The 20,899-nt window shown below is 42.8% G+C and overlaps 1 protein-coding gene and 1 pseudogene across 2 annotated transcripts in view; one reads left to right on the forward strand and one right to left on the reverse strand.

Moving 5' to 3' along the window:
* Positions 1-20,899, reverse strand: part of lhfpl7 (LHFPL tetraspan subfamily member 7) — a 210,447-nt gene that overhangs the window by 186,956 nt on the left and 2,592 nt on the right. The gene's annotated exons all lie outside the window — the stretch shown is intronic.
* LOC149979153 (syncytin-2-like) lies at positions 1,953-8,174 on the forward strand (annotated as a pseudogene). The gene is made up of 2 exons (XR_016484815.1): positions 1,953-2,090; positions 3,978-8,174. The product of XR_016484815.1 is annotated as a syncytin-2-like (transcript).

The following is a 20,899-nucleotide window of genomic DNA, read 5'->3' on the forward strand; positions in this document are numbered from 1 at the left end:
AACCATGATTCTGTGGAACAGAGTATGTTACAGTCCCTGATGTTCTCTGGAAGGAGATCCTCGCCCTGAGCTCGTCTACTTTATTGTCCAGAGACTGAACATTAGTGAGTAATATATTCAGAAGCTGTGGATGGTGTGCACGCCTCCTAAGTCGGACTAGAAGTATACCTCTTCTCCGCCAGCAGCGTCTTGGAGAAACCTCTGGGAAAAGATCAATTGCCCTGGGGGGTACGAACGACTTTCCAATTCGGGAAAGTCATATTCCTGGTCGTAATGCTGATGAGTTACCGCCGCTCTGATATAACACACAAAAACACAAATTACTGCAAAGTTGTTTAGGAGCTATAAGCAGATGCCATTTCTGTCAGCACTATCTTAAAAAGGTTACTGTAACTATAAAAGTCTTGTAATATGTCAAAGATAAATACACAACGCAGAGTTTGAGAGGATGAGAGGACAAGAATACTAAACTAAATATAGTACTAATGGTCAATAGAGAATTGTAAATAGGAGTTGGGTTTCAGTTCAACAACTGTTTAGAATCTGTGGAATGTCACTCCTGAACTCAAAGTGAGGTGTGCTACGTTCTGTTCATTGAGTCGGGGGCAGGATACTTGTTATTTGGCCATTGGCCAGTTGTACTGCAAGGACTTCTGATTGGTCAACCCCAGGCTAGGGTGGGGGATTATAAATGGCATCCTGTCCCTTTGTTCGATGGAGAAAAGCTGAGGGGAGGGGAGACTGAACATCTACCTCCCAACATAAAATCTTGATTTGTCCTTCGCAAATAAACCTATTTTTCTCCCCCTGATTTGCTTTGGAGTCTGTGTTATTGAAGCATAGCATAAATAGCTAAACACTTTGTGCCGAGACCCAGATGAATTGGTCTTAACAACAACAAGAACACTTATCAACTGTGTGTTGATCCAAAAGAAAGAGAGAAGGCTGTGTGCAACTCACTTTGGGGAGTCAACTCTATCTCCTGATTTATGGCAGAATTTCTGGGTGAGTCTAGACTAATATAATTTTAAAAGAACCAACTCAGGTTAAAAAAGTGCATGCAATGAGTGACATGTATCTGTGATGTATAAGTGTTCAAGTCCTTTGTTTTATTACAGAGTTTAGTCCTTTGTTACTCAATTAAAAAGGTTGGAGTCCTTACTCTATTAACAAAAGGTTTGAGGCCTCTGTTTTTGTGAAACCTTCTTGTTGTATAGAAGTGAGTTGTTAATTGAGTAGCGATTTTTACACAGGTGGTTAATGTAAGCCTTCAACAAGCTTTTTGAGGTGAACATAAGTTATGGGTAGCCAAGCCCTACAGAAACAATGTGTTCTAGAAGAGGTTTGGGTCCTCAAAAGGGGTTATATAAATATATAAACAGAGAGATATATATATATTATACAACTTTTCACGTTAATGTAATGTCATTGTTAAGTGAGAAAACCACTCTAGAAAAGGGCGGAACAGCTCTTTCGGATGTGAGCATGAAAGATACTTTAAATTCACTGTCTAGAACCATTTCAAAGTAGAGCAAGAGACATTGGTGAAAAGGTCAGACATGACTCCCACCTGTGGCCTCTCTGTTCTCCGATCTATATATCCTTACACTGAGTTGTGCAAGGCAGATCAGGTTTCAAGCAACTGGTCAGCACTGCCAGTCTGAGTCAACAGATTCTGACAGCAGTGACGAACGATTTCTTAGGCCCACCAGAACACAGGCCATAAATGGGAGTAAAGACAAACGTCTAGAGAGAGTGATCACACATAAATCCACATCTCCAAAACAGTTGGATGAATGGTCACAAACTTTTAAGCATTCACGAGATGTGGTTATCAGAGCTGTGCAGGTTCCGAGTGAAACCAACAACATTATCCGTTCAGTAAAAGAGAAACCTGGTGTATGTCATTATTGCGGGATTTCTGGTCACTGGCAACAAGAAAACATGATTTTATGAGAAGTGGGCAGGAGAAGAAGGGTCCGTCTAAGGGAAAATGGAAACAAGACAATAGCCCCAACGACACAATACTTGTGCAGAAATTTAAGAAGCTCTCTCTGGGTCTGCAGCAGAGTTTGCTGGATGCTGTGGAGGTAAACTAATAGAGACTCCATCTTACATCCCATCTTAGCTGGTGTACATATGAAATCGAATGGAATGTGTGTGAACATGATGGTTAACAACTTTGCAGTAGATTTGTTTTGTAGATACGGGTGCTGAAGTCACTGTATGTCCCATATCTTATGCAAAACATACATGTCCATAGTACACGGGTAACAAGATGAGAGCGACAGGAGTTGAGGGAAGACAGCTATGAAACAAATCAAACCATTATCAATTTCTATTGGTCCAATGAAGATTGATGCAGGGATCTAGAGTTCAGAACCATACTATTTGGACAACAAATTAAAATTAGTGTGGAACCTTTGATATGGAACCAGTGTGTTTGACAGGTGTTGCCCCACCTTGCACAAAACAATATCCCATTAGCAAGGAAGCTATGGACACTACTAAAGTAGCGATTAAAGATCTATGGGACATGAGTATAAACTAAAAGACACCATGTAATCCAGCTCCTCTGATGTATCCTACAGATACCACATTACTTGAACACGACTGATGTGAGTTGGTTTTGGATCAGCTCTCTGATGGGTTTATAGAGTCATTCGTTGGAAAAACCTGAGTTTATCTTCTACACAGATGGTTCAAGCATTGTGGAGGGGGGTGTGAGGATGGCTGAGCATAGGTAGTTACTACAATGGACAATGTGATAATACAAGGCACGTTAGATTTGAGAAAAGCATGAGTGACACAACGCTGAACTATTGCATCCTAATGGGGAATAACTCCCGAGGGGGGACATGACGTAGTGCCAGGACAGTGGGTGATGGTTGTAAAAGAAAAAAGTGACAGACACATTAGGGCCAAAATGGGAAGGTCTTTATCAAGTTTTGCTCATAACGAGTTCAGCAGTAAAAGTAAAGGGGCAATCACGATGGATACATGTCATTCATTGCAAGGTTGTCCATTTTGATGACAAAGTGGAGCCTGGAGAATAAAGAACTGATTGATTAGGAAACGGGGGCCAATCTCGGGTGAAGAAGCATAGTAAGATGATCAGAACCTGATAAGCTTCTATGTTGTATACCGCAGTCATCATATTAGGGATATCTAGGTGAAATGTCCAACGTTTTTCTGAAAATTGGGGTTTGCTTACTTAGGGAAATCCATGAAATATGAATTTGTCTTAAAACCAGGACATGTTACTTTCACTTTTTCTTTCCTTCGTTACAGGTTATGATAATCTATCGTCTGAGGCTGCAGCAATATCCTTCGATTTAAGGACTGTACCTGAAATAATACAAGATTACCGGTGAAGTGCAACCAGTGGAACGGAAGAAGAATTCCTCAATACAGGCAGACTGTCAGAACATCATTTTTAATAGTTATCAATGTGGGACTGATACCAGTGTGAAAGAGCTGATCACTTTTAAAGGACTTTGTTAATGATTACCTTGACAACAGGACGATTGAATATTATTGACTTGCAGACAAGTGAAAGATGTTTGAAATGACTTTCTTGTGCGTATCCTCCTAATACAGGACGTGGGTGGGGTTTCCATTTCTAACACAGAGAAGGATGAGGGACACTCGGGTGTCAATACGTTTCTAGTCCTCTCTCTACACTATGCCACAGTAGTCAAAGTAGTTGTTGGGTTTGTACGTTTGCGCCATTCACGTCAAGGGCAGGTATTCCATTAAGGGCTATTCCTTTTAACCAGAGTGAAATGTTGGGTATATGGATAGACGTTAATTGGTATAAAGTCATTATTGCTACAAGGGGGTAAGAATGTTGAGTATCAACATGAGAGAGCACCTAGCTCTGCAGTACGTTCATTTGAGTTTACCAATGACACTAATCAGCGACCACCTTACCTAGTTATTACACATGCCCCTGTTGGGTGGGTATGTTTTAATAGGACACTCTCTTGGAATTTGTCTCAACTGCACCAGGATGCGTTTGTGATCAGACAACAGACCTATCTGCCTGTGATGGTACTGTTGCGGAATGTCTAATGTCTGTTGATTTGATTCTCAGTAATGGCACTATGACTACTTTTTATGCCAATACCTTCGGTAATATCATCAATAATGGTATGATAGCTCCTAAATGGGACTTACTTTATCTGTGGATCCTATGCCTATTCCTGGTTACCAAAGTTGTGGTAAGGGTCGTGTTAGTACGGGTCGTGTTAGTACGGGTCGTGTCATACCCCATGTAAGACATTCTGTAAACTCTCCTTTTTCACACTGTCATAAACGTGTGATTACAGAAACGGAGAGATTGGTAATCACTTGGTAATTGAGTTTCCATCTTAAGGTATTTCTAAAATAGCACGGGAAGTTATTCATATGGCTAATTCTTTGGAAATCAAAGCTAATAGTACAATTGAGAGTCTAGAGTTAATTACAGCTGAGATGGATGACATCCGGAGTGTGGCGATGCAAAATCGTTTGGTCCTTGATTATCTTCTGTCCGCACAAGGTGCTGTTGTTGGTGCTGAATGCTGTACTTATATTCATGATAAGTCTGAGGAAAAAAAACTGACCTAATCCAAAAGATCAGGACTGAGGGCGCGAAATATCATGATTACAATCAAGATGATGTAGGCTTAGTCATGTGGTTGTCTTCCACATTCGGTACATGTGGAAGTTTTTTGATGGGCATGATACTTCTAATAGTGGGAGATGTGGTTATTTTTGTCATCCAGGTTATCAAGTGCGCTACTGCCTGATGTTTGTCTGCTAAAATCTGATGGTTACGTGATAGGGGATATCATAAGATTCATCAACTGTGTCCTTTTGGAGATGGGTGTCAGTGGTGTTCACCAGAATGTGGTGGGGATCATAAGGGTCTTCAATCACAACAAGCCTCATGATTGTGGTCAATGTTCCCATGGTAACTGTTCTCGGTGCTGTAACGAACCATGCTCTCTCAGATGTGGTATCACACCTGTTGATACCTCTTTTCTTTAACTTTGTGTGAAATGTATTTCTTATTGCAAAGTCAAGTACAATATGCCCTTTTATAGAAATACAAGGTGTTTAACGTAAATTTTATGCTTACTGCTAATGTTTTTTACTGTTAATTTTTTCATGTTTATTGTTTTCTAAAAATACATGAAGTACATTAATTTTTTTAATGGTCTAGGGGGAGGTATAACAATATGTCGAAGATAAATACACAACGCAGAGTTTGAGTGGACAAGAATACTGAACTAAATATAGTACTAATGGTCAATAGGGAATTGTAAATAGGAGTTGGATTTCAGTTCAACAGCTGTTTAGAATCTGTGGAATGTCACTCCTGAACTCAAAGTGAGGTGTGCTACGTTCTGTTCATTGAGTCGGGGGCAGGATACTTGTTATTTGGCCATTGGTCAGTTGTACTGCAAGGACTTCTGATTGGTCAACCCCAGGCTCCTGTGGAGAGTTATAAATGGCATCCCGTTCCTTTGTTCGCTGGAGAAAAGCTGAGGAGGGGGAGACTGAACATCTACCTACCATCATAACATCTTGATTTATCCTTCTCTTTTGCTTTGGAGTTTGTGTTATTGAAAAACAAAACAAAAAACAAATTGCTAACATAATCATTGCATGCTATCTTGAACATACATTCTAAGGTCACATGTCTGTGGAGTTCTTCACAATATACAGTTGAAGTCAGAAGTTTACATACACGTAGGTTGGAGTCATTAAAACTCGTTTTTCAACCACACCACAAATTTCTTGTTAACAAACTACAGTTTTGGCAAGTCGGTTAGGACATTACTTTGTGCATGACACAAGTAACTTTTCCAACAATTGTTTACAGACAGAATATTTCACTTATAATTAAAAAAATATATATATATTTTTACCTTTATTTAACTAGGCAAGTCAGTTAAGAACAAATTCTTATTTTCAATGACGGCCTAGGAACACTGTGCCTGTTCAGGGGCAGAACGACAGATTTGTACCCTGTCAGCTCAGGGATTTGAACTTGCAACCTTCCGGTTACTAGTCCAACGCTCTAACCACAAGGCTACCCTGCCGCCCCAACTTCTGACCCACTGTATTATCACAAATCCAGTGGGTCAGAAGTTTACATTCACCGAGTTAACTGCCTTTGAACAGCTTGGAAAATTCCAGAAAATGAAGTCATGGCTTTAGAAGCTTCTGATAGGCTAATTGACATAATTTGGAGGTGTACCTGTGGATGTATTTCAAGGCCTACCTTCAAACTCAGTGCCTCTTTGCTTGACATCATGGGAAAATGAAAAGAACTCAGCCAAGAAAAAATTGGTAGACTTCCACAAGTCTGGTTCTTCCTTGGGAGAAATTTCCAAACACCTTAAGGTACCACGTTCATCTGTACAAACAATAGTACGCAAGTATAAACACCATGGGACCACGCAGCCGTCATTCCGCTCAGGAAGGAGACGTGTTCGGTCTCCTAGAGATGAACATACTTGGGTGCGAAATGTGCAAATAAATCCCAGAACAACAGCAAAGGACCATGTGAAGATGCTGGAGGAAACAGGTACAAAAGTATCTACAGCCACAGTAAATAGAGTCCTACATCGACATAACCTGAAAGGCCGCTCAGCAAGGAAGAATCCACTGCTCCAAAACCGCAATAAAAAAGCTAGACTATGGTTTGCAACTGCACATGGAGAAATGTCCTCTGGTCTGATGAAACAAAAATAGAACTGTTTGGCCATAATGACCATCTTTATGTTTGGGGGAAAAGGGGGGAGGCTTGCAAGCAGAAGAATACCATCCCAACCGTGAAGCATGGGGCTGGCAGCATCATGTTGTGGAGGTGCTTTGCTGCAGGAGGGACTGGTGCACTTCACAAAATAAATGGCATCATGAGAAAAAAAATATGTGGATATATTGAAGCAACATCTCAAGACATCAGTTAAAGCTTGGTCACAAATGGGTTTTCCAAATGAACAATGACCCCAAGCATACTTCCAAAGTTGTGGCAAAATGGCTTAAGGACAACAAACTCAATGTATTGGAGTGGCCATCACAAAGCCCTGACCTCAATCCTATAGAAAATGTGTGGGCTGAACTGAAAAAGCGTGTGCGAGCAAGGAGGTTACACCAGCTCTGTCAGGAGGAATGGTCCAAAATTCACCCAACTTATTGTGGGAAGCGTGTGGAAGGCTACCTGAAACATTTGACCCTAGTTAAACAATTTAAAGGCAATGCTACCAAATACTAATGTAGTGTATGTAACCTTCTGACCCACTGGGAATGTGATGAAAGAAATAAAAGCTGAAATAAATAATTCTCTATTATTCTGACATTTCACATTCTTAAAATAAAGTGGTGATCCTAACTGACCTAAGACAGGGAATTCTTACTCGGATTAAATGTCAGGAATTGTGAAAAACTGAGTTCAAATGTATTTTGCTAAGGTGTATGTAAACTTCCGACTTCAACTGTAAATATCTGTGCAGAATCTCAAACAGCATTGATCACTTGCACTATTTTAATGTAATCTCAACTACAATCCAGGTAATTTGGTTGTGCTATTAGATGAAGCACAGTGATTACACATTAAGTTGTTGTTTACAAACAAAATATCTGATATTGTATTCCCATTTGAACTTTGTTGTGCTTATAAACGTTTGGCTTTTTTTTGTGTGGTTGAATGAATGTTGAAATCTTGTTGATCAAGTCACAACCAAAAATTACCCACATTTCAATGTTGAAATGGGCAAAATAACTGGTGTGGTGTGCCCAGTGAATTTCGGGATGGGTGCACTTCCACTGATGCATAGTGAGGGCGACAGACCACACAAAATCCCAATACTCATTCTTCACTGAGCCTTGGGCAAGGGATATATTTGTGTAACAGAAGTTCTAAGACGCTTTGCTAGGCAGCCAAAACCACCAATGAAATGTGCCCTGTGTGTTTCTAACAGTCTCCTGAAAAACAACTCTGTGGAGAACATAAACTCTCCCTCTCATCCAAACTAACTTTCACGTCTTGCTCTTCACTGTAATCAGAGGGCTAATATCAATAATATGCATGCTAGTCTCTCTTGGCTAAAAGTATAGGAGAGACTGACTGCGTCACTTCTTATTTTTATAATAAACATGAATGTGTTGAAAACTCCAAATTGTTTGCATAGTCAACTTACACACAGCACTGACACACACACGTACCCCACCAGCCATAGCAGGAGTCTTGTCACAGTGCCCAAATCCAGAACAAATTCAAGAAAGTGTATTATAAAGAGCCACGATTTCATGGAACTCCCATCTCACACTGCTCAAGTGAAGCGCAAGCCTGGTTTTAAAAAATATATATAAAGGATCCAGACGAGTGCGCCCCATATGTAGTTACGTGCAGTACAAGTGGATTAAACAAGTGACATCAATAAGGGATCATGGTCTTTCACCTGATCAGTCTACGTCATGGAAAGAGCAGGTGGTCATGTTTTGTACACTAAGTGCATATACTTATAAACTTACTTAAAATAGGACATTTATGGTTGACCAGAGTGGATATACAGTGCCTTCAGAAAGTATTAACACCCCTTGACTTTTTCCACATTTTATTGTGGTACAGACTGAAATGAAAATGGATTCAATTGAGAATGCCTTAACACCATGTTTTTTAACTGGCCTAAACACCCCATAATTTCAAAGTGGAATTGTACATTATTTTTCTATTTACTACAAATTCATTAAAAAGTACAGCTGAAGTCAGAAGTTTACATATACTTTGGTTGAAGTCATTAAAACAAATTTTTCAACCACTCCACAAATTTCTTGTTAACATACTATAGTTTTTATATGTCGGTTAGGACATCTACTTTGTGCATGACGCAAGTAACTTTTCCAACAATTATTTACAGACTGATCATTTACCTCATAATTCACTGTATCACAATTCCAGTGGGTCAGAAGTTTACATACACTTAGTTGACTGTGCCTTTGAACAGCTTGGAAAATTCCAGAAAATTACGAGCTACGGCTGGGTGTTGCTATGGTGACCAGTGAGCTGAGATAAGGTGAAGCTTTACCTAGCAAAGACTTATTGATGACCTGGAGCCAGTGGGTCTGGCGACGAATATGTAGCGAGGACCAGTCAACGAGAGCATACAGGTCGCAGTGGTGGGTAGTATATGGGGCTTTGGTGACAAAAAGGATGGCACTGTGATAAACTGCATCCAATTTGCTGAGTAGACTGCTGGAGTTTATTTTGTAAATGTCATTGACAAAGTCAAGGATCGGTAGGATAGTCAGTTTTACGAGGATATGTTTGGCAGCATGAGTGAAGGAGGCTTTGTTGCAAAATAAAAGGCTGATTCTAGATTTAACTTTGGATTGGAGATGCTTAATGTGAGTCTGGAAGGAGAGTTTACAGTCTAGCCAGACACCTAGGTATTTGTAGTTGCCCACATATTCTAAGTCGGAACTGTACAGAGTAGTGATGCTAGTCAGGCGGGCATGTGCAGGCAGCGATCGGCTGAAAAGCATGCATTTTGTTTCACTAGCATTTAAGAGCAGTTGGAGGCCATGGAAGGAGTGTTGTATGGCATTGAAGCTCGTTTGGAGGTTAGTTAACAGTGTCCAAAGAAGGGCCAGATGTAAACAGAATGGTGTCGTCTGCGTAAAGGTGGATCAAAGAATCACCCGCAGCAAGAGCGACATCATTGATATATACAGAGAAAAGAGTCGGCCCGAGAATTGAACCCTGTTGCACACCTATAGAGACTGCCAGAGGTCCGGAAAGCAGGCACTCCAATTTGACACACTGAGCTCTGAGAAGTAGTTAGTGAAGCAGGCGAGGCAGTCATTAGAGAAACCAAGGCTGTTGCGTCATCATTGATATATACAGAGAAAAGAGTCGGCCCGAGAATTGAACCCTGTGGCACCCCCATAGTGACTACCAGAGGTCCGGACAACAGGCCCTCCGATTTGACACACTGAACTCTATCTGAGAAGTAGTTGGTGAACTAGGAAGTCTTTTGAGAAATCAAGGCTGTTGAGTCTGCCGATAAGAATGCGGTGATTGACAGTGTCGAAAGCCTTGGCCAGGTAGATGAAGACGGCTGCACAGTACTGTCTTTTATCGATGGAGGTTATGATATCGTTTAGAACCTTGAGCGTGGCTGAGGAGCACCCGTGACTAACTTGGAAACCAGAATATCCCCCCACTCATCGATGTTACCCTCCTCCTCTCTCTAGCCCCTGGGTCCTCTCTCTAGCCCCTGGCTCCCGACTAGCATTCCATGGAGACCTAATTACTGTATAAGCGTTGACATCGACAGCCACTATCAATCACATCACTATGTCGCTTCTGATCACAGTTATGCTTTAGTGTGTGTGTGTGTGTGTGTGGACACGTTTTACTATACTATATTTAAAGTCCTTATAAGAATAGTAAACCAACTAAAATTCTGAGAAGTCAGGACATTTTGCCGGTCTTCACTGTGTAAGACAGAGATATAAATAGAATGAGGTCAGGAGAATCCACCCAGATAAATCTCTGCTGTTTTTTGTGACGGGTCAGTCTGCTTGTGTCTCTCACCGCTGCTCTCCACCAAGGCAGCCCTGCCCCCACCAAGGCAGCCCTGTCCCCACCAAGGCAGCCCTGTCCCCACCAAGGCAGCCCTGTCCCCACCAAGGCAGCCCTGTCCCCACCAAGGCAGCCCTGTCCCCATGGGCCACAGAGGTATGAGACACTTACATTAGGCCACATAACATAATCTATAGTAGAAACACACATGCCTGGACGAATAGCTTTCAGCACAGCGCAAGCTATCCCATTAGCCATGAATCTGAGGCCTACTCCTACTGAAAGGGTGGAAGAGAGGTGGAGACACTGAACAAATATATCTGTGAGCGCTGACAGTACATCTACAGAGAGGAAAACCTGCACCAGAGAGGGACAGACAGTGACTGCCTTCGATTTGCAGAGACTGCAACTCTTCATTGTGAAAGTGCATGGACGTAACTGGTGTATATCTCGGGGAGTGACAGGGAATCCTTTGACTCGCGTGTCAGTGTAATATGTGGGCCCTTCTGGGACCTTGGCTCGGCCCAACCTGCAAGCCACCACGCTTCTAATCTCCTCTCATTTTCTCTCTCAAAACGGGGATAGGTTCCAGGACGGTGGAGATACAGTGTACACACACACACACACACACACCTCATCCATCAATGTATTACCCAGCAGCAGCCAGGCTCCCCGTTTTGTTGGGCAGGCAGAGGGCCCTTAACAGGTTCAAGCAGAACACATCATTGCCACCTCCTCCAATACACAGTACCAGTCAAAAGTCTGGACACACCTACTCATTCAAGGGTTTTTCTTTATTTTTTACTCTTTTCTACATTGTAGAACAATAGTGAAGACATCAAAACTATGAAATAACACATATGGAATCATGTATTAAGCAAAGTGTTAAATCAAAATATATTTGACATTCTTCAAAGTAGCCACCCTTTGCCTTGATGACAGCTTTGCACACTCTTGGCATTCTCTCAACCAGCTTCATGAGGTAGTCACCTGGAATGCATTTCAATTAACAGGTGTGCCTTGTTAGAAGTTAATTCGTGGAATTTCTTTCCTTAATGCGTTCGAGCCAAAAAGTTGTATTGTGACAAGGGTGGTTTACAGAAGATAGCCCTATTTGGTAAAATACCAGTTCCAGGTGAAGCTGCTTAAGAGAATGCCAAGATTGTGCAAAGCTGTCATGAAGGCAAAGGGTGGCTACTTTGAAGAATGTCAAATATATTTTGATTTAACACTTTGCTTAATACATGATTCCATATGTGTTATTTCATAGTTTTGATATCTTCACTATTATTCTACAAAGTAGTAAATAGTAAAAATAAAGAAAAACCCTGTATTGAGTAGGTATGTCCAAACTTTTGACTGGTACTGTAGGTGCAGAGAAGAAATAAATGCCAATTGCCTGGACTGGCTACCACCATCTAAAAGTTCAGTCAGTTCTATTTGAAGAGCACACCTCTTCCACTGAGAGACAGTTCTGTTACTATGAAGTCTGAATGTCAAAATTGCATTTTGAAGCTTTGGGGGGTTTATATACTGTTTAAGGAAGGAAGTGTTTTTTACAGACTCAGATTAAGTATTTAAAAGAAGATGTCTGAAAGGACAATGTGTGACTCATTGTTTTGGCAGCTATGTATGGGAGTCTGAGGAAAGGATTATGTTATGCATTGATTTGATTGCTAGACAACCGGTTCCTCCAAACCCTGAGACTCTCTAGCTTGTCAACATAACCATTTCCCTTTAGAGACTAACAAAAGATGAGGATGGACTTTTACATTTCCAAATCAATGTTTCTGGAGGCTGGTCATGACTCATCTACATCGCAACCATGACAATCTTTGTAGATGTACACACACACACCCCCACACCATTCACACAGCAGTTGGATATGTCAAGACAGAGCTGTTATCCAGTGTGCTACATGGCCAGGTTAATCCAGCAGTGCCAGTGTTCACAGCTGTGTGTGTTGAACCCAGACAATACCAGCCCTCAGCTGTTGGAAGCTCACTAAGCTGTTAACTCAATTCTTCTGGCAGGCGAGGCGAGCACCACCACCTCCTCCTCCACACTTTACCTAGCAGCAGGTCACAGTACAAGTCCCTGGATAACACCTCCTCCAACCTGGCAACCGCTAACACCTGGACTGACTGTACGTACTAATCTGGCAACCACTGCCTGCAGCCCGAGGACACGCAGGCAGGGCTCAGGCAGCTCTGAGGGACGATAACAAAAACAGAACCCAGTCAGTCTTATGATAAGGAGAAATAACCTGAGATAATTAGAGGATTGATTCAGACGATCACTTCTGTTACTTTGTGTACGGTAAAACCATAGCAAACAATTCTGTTAATGAACTGTAATATATTGACTGCTCATTTCACTGTGATAGTGTATAATTATTGTATAACTCCATTGTATCACGTCTGTGTTCTATTCTAAGAGATCAGGACTTACATCTGTACATATGCAAATGTGTTTTTAACCCGTATTTAAACAGTCATTCCTCCCTAGCAGCAGAGCTGCCACATTAGCAGACACTATCAGGCCTGCCCGTCAGGGCTGCAGCCTCGCACATCTCTGGGATGGCTCCTCAGTGCCAAGGCTTGGATGGTAGAGCAGAGAAACCATGGCTTTCAAACATGGAGGAAGAACAGAAATTCACCATGCTAACCAGAGCACATCTAGACCAGGCACAGAGGGAGTTGTAGAGAGCCACAGACCTCTTCTCCTTCGTCATTCAGTCCCCTCTCGTTCAGTCCCCTCTACTGGGCTCTAATGGAGCTCTTAGCGCACACACACATTGCAGGACTCCACAGACCCCATGGCTTTCTGAGATGGGGGGGGGTCTTACTGTGCACCTTTTTTTGTCAGAGGGAAACAGGTTGTGATTGTGGGTGGTAGTGTGTGTGTGTGTGTGTACGTGCATAAGGTACAGTGCCTTCGGAAAGTATTCAGACCCCTTCTTTTTCCAGATTTTGCTATGTTACAGCCTTATTCTTATTTTTCCCCCTCGTCAATCTACACACAATAGCAAAAATAGGTTTTTGCAACAGAAATATCACATTTACGTAAGAATTCAGACCTTTTACTCTGTACTTTGTTGAAGCGCCTTTGGCAGCGAATAAAGACTCAAGACTTCTTGGGTATGTCGCTATAAGCTTGGCACACCTGTATTTGGGGAGTTTCTCCCATTCTACTCTGCAGATCCTCTCAAGCTATGTCAGGTTGGATGGGAAGCGTTGCTGCACAGCTATTTTCAGGTCTCTGCAGAGTTGTTCAGTCTGGTTCAAGTCCAGGCTCTGGCTGGACCACTCAAGGACATTCAAAGACTTGTCCCGAAGCCACTCCTGCGTTGTCTTGGCTGTGTGCTTAGGGTCGTTGTCCTGTTGGAAGGTGAATACTTTTCTCCGTTCATCTTTCCCTCAATCCTGACTAGTCTCCCAGTCTTGGCCACTGAAAAACATCCCCACAGCATGATGCTGCCACCAACATGCTTCACCGTAGGGATGGTGCCAGGTTTCCTCCAGACGTGACGCTTGTCATTCAGTCCAAAGAGTTCAATCTTGGTTCATCAGACCAGAAAATCTTGTTTCTCATGGTCTGAGAGTCTTCAGGTGCCTTTTGGCTAACTCCAAGCAGGCTGTCATGTGCCTTTTACTGAGGTATGGCTTCTGTCTGGCCACTCTACCATAAAGGCCTGATTGGTGGAGTGCTGCAGAGATGGTTGTCCTCCTGAAAGGTTCTCCCATCTCCACAGAGGAACTCTGGAGATCTGTCGTTGACCATGCGGTCCTTGGTCACCTCCCTGACCAAGGACCTTCTACCCCGATTTGCTCAGTTTGGCCAGGCAGGCAGCCAGCTCTAGGAGAGTCATGGTGGTAACCAAACTTCTACCATTGTAGAATGAGGGAGGCCACTTGCTACCCTTCCCCAGATCTGTGCCTCGACACAATCCTGTCTCGGAGTTCTATTGACAATTCCTTCGACCTAATGGCTTGGTTTTTGCTCTGACATGCACTGTCAACTATGGGACCTCATATCATTTTTCATCCAAGATGGCATAGTCAGACGTCCTTTTATATATATATATATATATATATATAATTTATTTTATTTTTTCTTCAAAAAACTCTCCTGCAACCCGCCTCACCAATTTATATTAAAAAAAGTATTATTCACCTCAAATCTGAAATCCACAACAGAAGCTAGCCAGAAGCTAGCCAGAAGCTAGCCAATTCACTGGCTAACATTAGTATTCAGCTAACCACAATTGGCGGTCATCATATCCTTTAGCTCGAAAAGCTGTCGCCAGTTTTGTGCAACGCAACTCAGACCAGAGCATACCGGACATATTTTCTCTCCATATCCCCGGATTTCTATCCAAGTGACTATTGGCTTACGTCGGTCCCGGAGCAAACATCAATTATTCCGGAGCTAGCCAGCTGAAGAGTTCCACCAGCCACTCCTGGGCTACAATCACCTATCCGGACCCGTTTTACTACGGACGCGGAGCACCACCAGTCCTTCACAACTGGAATACTGATGTTATCTGCTCGAGGGAGTTATCCAACTGGCCCCTCCGTCGCAACGTTACCTCAACGCCCATCTGCGGCCTGCTAAACGTTAGCGGTCTTATCGGCTGCTATTTGAATAGGTCCATCGGACAATTTTCTTGGGTGAGTATAATCTATATATACTTTGCCAATTGGATTGGTCCCCTCTACCACACGGAACCCCACTAATCTACTGACGGAAGCGCACGAGGTGGCTAAAAACAGACCTCCATCCTCTGCCAGCTTGCTACCCATGGCCCAGCTAGCTGTCTGAATCGCCGTGACCCCAACCAACCTCACTACTCAATGGACCCTTATGATCACTCGGCTAAGCATGCCTCTCCTTAATGTCAAGATGCCTTGTCCATTGCTGTTCTGGTTAGTTTTTATTGGTTTATGTCACTGTAGAGCCTCTAGCCCTGCTTATTATACCTTATCCAACCTTTCAGTTCCACCACCCTCACATGCGATGACATCACCTGGTTTCAATGATGTTTCTAGAGACAATATCTCTCTCATCATCACTCAATGCCTAGGTTTACCTCCACTGTATTCACATCCTACCATACCTTTGTCTGTACACAAAACATTGAATAAATTTTAATCGCCCCCAGAAACCTGCTCCTTTTACTCTCTGTTCCAGACGTCCTAGACAACCAATTCTCATAGCTTTTAGCTGTACCCTTATCCTACTCCTCCTCCTCCGTTCCTCTGGTGATGTAGAGGTGAATCCAGGCCCTGCAGTTTCTAGCTCCACTCCTATTCCCCAGGCGCTCTCTTTTGATGACTTCTGTAACCGTAATAGCCTTGGTTTCATGCATGTTAACATTAGAAGCCTCCTCCCTAAGATTGTTTTATTCACTGCTTTAGCGCACACTGCCAACCCGGATGTCCTAGCCGTGTCTGAATTCTGGCGTAGGAAGACCACCAAAAACTCTGAAATCTCCATCCCTAACTACAACATTTTCAGACAAGATAGAACGACCAAAGGGGGCGGTGTTGCAATATACTGCAGAGATAGTCTGCAGAGTTCTGTCATACTATCCAGGTCTGTACCCGAACAATTTGAACTTCTACTTTTAAAAATCAACCTCTCTAAAAACAAGTCTCTCACAGTTGCCGCCTGCTATAGACCACCCTCTGCCCCCAGCTGTGCTCAGGACACCATATGTGAACAGATTGTCCCCCATTTATCTTCAGAGCTTATGCTGCTAGGTGACCTAAACTGGGACATGCTTAACACTCCAGCCATCCTACAATATAAGATAGATGCCCTCAATTTCACACATATTATCAAATGAACCTACCAGGTACCACCCCAAAGCCGTAAACACGGGCACCCTCATGGATATCATCCTGACCAACTTGCCCTCTAAATACACCTCTGCTGTTTTCAACCAAGATCTCAGCTTTCACTGCCTCATTGCCTGCATATGTAATTGGTCAGGGGTCAAACGACCTCCACTCATCACTGTCAAACACTCCTTGAAACACTTCAGCGAGCAGGCCGTTCTAATCGACCTGGCCCGGGTATCCTGGAAGGATATTGACCACATCCCGTCAGTAGAGGATGCCTGGTTATTTAAAAAAAAAAAAGCCTTCCTCACCATCTTAAATAAGCATGCCCCATTCAAGAAATGTAGAACCAGCTTGAAAAAGCTAGCCCTTGGTTCTCTCCAGAACTGAATGCCCTTAACCAACACAAAAACATTCTATGGCGTTCTGCATTAGCATCGAACAGCCCCCGTGATATGCAACTTTTCAGGGAAGTTAGAAACCAATATACACAGACAGTTAGAAAAGCCAAGGCTAGCTTTTTTCAAGCAGAAATGTGCTTCCTGCAACACAAACTCAAAAAAACTCTGGGACACTGTAAAGTCCATGGAGAATAAGAACACCTCCTCCCAGCTGCCCACTGCACTGAGGATAGGAAACTGTCACCACCGATAAATCCACTATAATTGAGAATTTCAATAAGCATTTTTCTATGGCTGGCCACGCTGTCCACCTGGCTACCCCTACCCCGGTCAACAGCACTGCACCCCCCACAGCAACTCGCCCAAGCCTTCCCCATTTCTCCTTCCCCCAAATCCAGTCAGCTGATGTTCTGAAAGAGCTGCAAAATCTGGACCCTTACAAATCAGACGGGCTGGACAATCTGGACCATTTCTTTCTAAAATTATCTGCCAAAATTGTTGCCACCCCTATTACTAGCCTGTTCAACCTCTCGTATCGTCTGAGATTCCGAAAGATTGGAAAGCTGCCGCGGTCATCCCCCTCTTCAAAGGAGGTGACACTCTAGACTGAAACTGATACAGACCTATATCTATCCTACCCTGTCTTTCTAAGGTCTTCGAAAGCCAAGTTAACAAAGATTACCGACCATTTTGAATCACACCGTACCTTCTCCGCTGTGCAATCTGGTTTCAGAGCTGGTCATGGGTGCACCTCAGCCACGCTCAAGGTCCTAGACGACATCATAAACGCCATCGATAAGAGACATTGCTGTGCAGCCGTATTCATCGACCTGGCAAAGGCTTTCGACTCTGTCAATCACCACATCCTCATAAGCAGACTCGATAGCCTTGGTTTCTCAAATGATTGCCTCGCCTGGTTCACCAACTACTTCGCAGATAGAGTTCAGTGTGTTAAATTGAAGGGCCTGTTGTCCGGGCCTCTGGCAGTCTCTATGGGGGTGCCACACGGTTCAATTCTTAGGCCAACTCTCTTCTCTGTATACGTCAATGATGTCGCTCTTGCTGCTGGTGAGTCTCTGATCCACCTCTACGCAGATGACACCATTCTGTATACTTCTGGCACTTCTTTGGACACTGTTAACAAACCTCCAGACGAGCTTCAATGCCATACAACTCTCCTTCCGTGGCCTCCAACTGCTCTTAAATACAAGTCAAACTAAATGCATGATCTTCAACCGATCGCTGCCTGCACATGCCCGCCCGTCCAGCATCACTACTCTGGACAGTTCTGAATATGCGGACAACTACAAATACCTAGGTGTCTGGTTAGACTGTAATCTCTCCTTCCAGACTCACATAAAATATCTCTAATCCAAAGTTAAATCTAGAATCGGCTTCCTATTTTGCAACAAAGTGTCCTTCACTCATGCTGCCAAACATACCCTCGTAAAACTGACTATCCTACCGATCCTCGACTTTGGCGATGTCATCTACAAAATAGCCTCCAATACCCTACTCAATAAATTGGATGCAGTCTATCACAGTGGCATCCGTTTTGTCACCAAAGCCCCATATACTACCCACCACTGCGACCTGTACGCTCTCGTTGGCTGGCCCTCGTTTCATACTCGTCGCCTAACCCACTGGCTCCAGGTCATCTACAAGACCCTGCTAGGTAAAGTTGCCCCTCATCTCAGCTTGCTGGTCACCATAGCAGCATCCACCTGTAGCACGCGCTCCAGCAGGTATATCTCTCTGGTCACCCACAAAACCAATTCTTTCTTTGGCCGCCTCTCCTTCCAGTTCTCTGCTGCCAATGACTGGAACGAACTACAAAATTACAAATTCTATAATTTAGCCCAAACAACTACCGCTTCCCCTACTGTATTTATTTTGCTCCTTTGTACCCCATTATTTCTATTTTTACTTCGCACATTCTTCCACTGCAAATCTACCATTCCAGTGTTTTACTTGCTATTTTGCATTTACTTCACCACCATGGCCTTTTTTTGCCTTTTACCTCCCTTATCTCACCTCATTTGTTCACATCGTATAGACTTATTTTTCTACTGTATTATTGACTGTATGTTTTACTCCGTGTTGTTGTATGTGTCGAACTGCTTTGCTTTATCTTGGCCAAGTCTCAATTGTAAATGAGAACTTGTTCTCAACTTGCCTACCTGGTTAAATAAAGGTGAAATAAAATAAATAAATAAAATAGGCAGCTGTGCCTTTCCAAATCATGTGTAATTATTTAAATTTACCACAATCAAGTCGTAGAACCATCTCAAGGATGATCAATGGAAACATGATGCACCTGAGCTCAATGTGGAGTCTCATAGCAGTATCTGAATACTTATGTAAATAAGGTATTTCAAATGGAAAAACAGACACATTTGCAAAAAAAATAAAAAAATCTGTTTTCGCTTTGTCATTATGGGGTAGTGTGTCGATTGCTGAGGATTTTTATTTAATCCATTTTAGAATAAGGCTGTAACGTAACAAAATGGAGAAAGTTAAGGGGTCTGAATACTTTCCAAAGGCACTGCATGTGCTTACATGCATACGTACATACAGTATGTGTATGTATATTTGTGTGTGTGTGTGAGAGAAAGGTCAAGATTTTTTTATGGAGGGCAAGAGCATCAGCAGAATAATCTGCACACCAATGAGGGGTGTCTGCCTGGCGGGGGTGAAGCAGTGGTGGACCGTAACGTGTGCCTTATGAAACATTACTGGCCACTTCACCTTTATTAAATGGCCATGGAAGCGTGATGCTGGGATGCATGGACCACCTTGATCACAGACGCATCTATGTACAAGAAGTACTTCACTCAGTCAGCGACTCCCTGTGATCAAGGTGGCCCATTACTGCCTGGCCGAAAGACAGAACAGGTAAGACTCCTCAGAAATGAGTCATAATAAAGATAAAATACAATGTTATTTGTCACCTGCCTCATTAACAACAGGTGTAAACTAAACAGTGAAATGCTTACTTACAGGTCTTTCTCCAACAATGTTAAATATATTTTTTAAAGGTACAAATAATTAAATACACAGTGAATAATGAATAACGAGTAAAAAATAACTTGGCTATATACAGGGAGTACCAGTAATAGTCGTGTGCAAGGGCTATGAGGTAATTGAGGTAGCTATGTACATAGAGTAGGGGTAAAGTGGCTAGGCAACAGGATAGATAAGACAGTAGCAGCAGTGTATGTGGTGAGTGTGAAAGTGTGTGAGTATGGCATCAGTATGCATGTGTGTGTGTTGGGGTATAAGTATGTGTGAGTACAGTCCAATGTGTGTAAATAGATTCAGTGCAAAGAAGTGTGTGTGTGTTGGGAAGTGTATGTACGCTACAAGTATGTGCACACCCCTTCAAATTAGTGGATTCGGCTATTTCAGCCTCATTCATTGCTGACTGTCGTATACGCCCTGCTAGAGCTGAAATTTGACAAACTGACTTGTTGGAAAGGTGACATCCTATGACGGTGCCATGTTGAAAGTCACTGAGCTCTTCAGTACAGGCAATGTTTGTCTCTGGAGATTGCATGGCTGTGTGCTCAATTTTATAGAACTGTCAGCAACGGGTTTGGCTGAAATAGCCAAATCCACTAATTTGAAGGGGTGTCCACATACTTTTTTTATTTTTTTTATCTCCCTTTCAAATGTTAATTTATCCTCCTCATACATAATCATAACTTCTGGAGGTAGCTAGTGGGCTATTGCAGCTAGGGTTTTTCACAGCATGGTAGGGTGTCCAACTACCCTGCTCTTTCTAATCTAGAATGAAGTGAAGCGATTGAAGCACAGGATTGCTCCAAAGGAATGCTGGAGCGATGCAACTGGACTCCTGGGGGACACATGCTTCTGGCTGCCCCAGTCCCACAGTTGCAAATGAGAACATACAGAATCACTAATTAATTTTGGCGGGGACTTAGCCAGCCTCAGTGAAATCTCTTGTTGATTCCATTTGACACAAGGTCCCATAGCTGTACCCCAGTCTTTTCTTAGTTCATGCCCTTGTTCTGCATTGAATGGACTTTAAAATGTTGAATAATAATGCT

This window comes from Oncorhynchus mykiss, chromosome 12, assembly GCF_057628025.1.
Source record: "Oncorhynchus mykiss isolate SJ-2025 chromosome 12, ASM5762802v1, whole genome shotgun sequence".
NCBI lineage: Eukaryota > Metazoa > Chordata > Actinopteri > Salmoniformes > Salmonidae > Oncorhynchus > Oncorhynchus mykiss.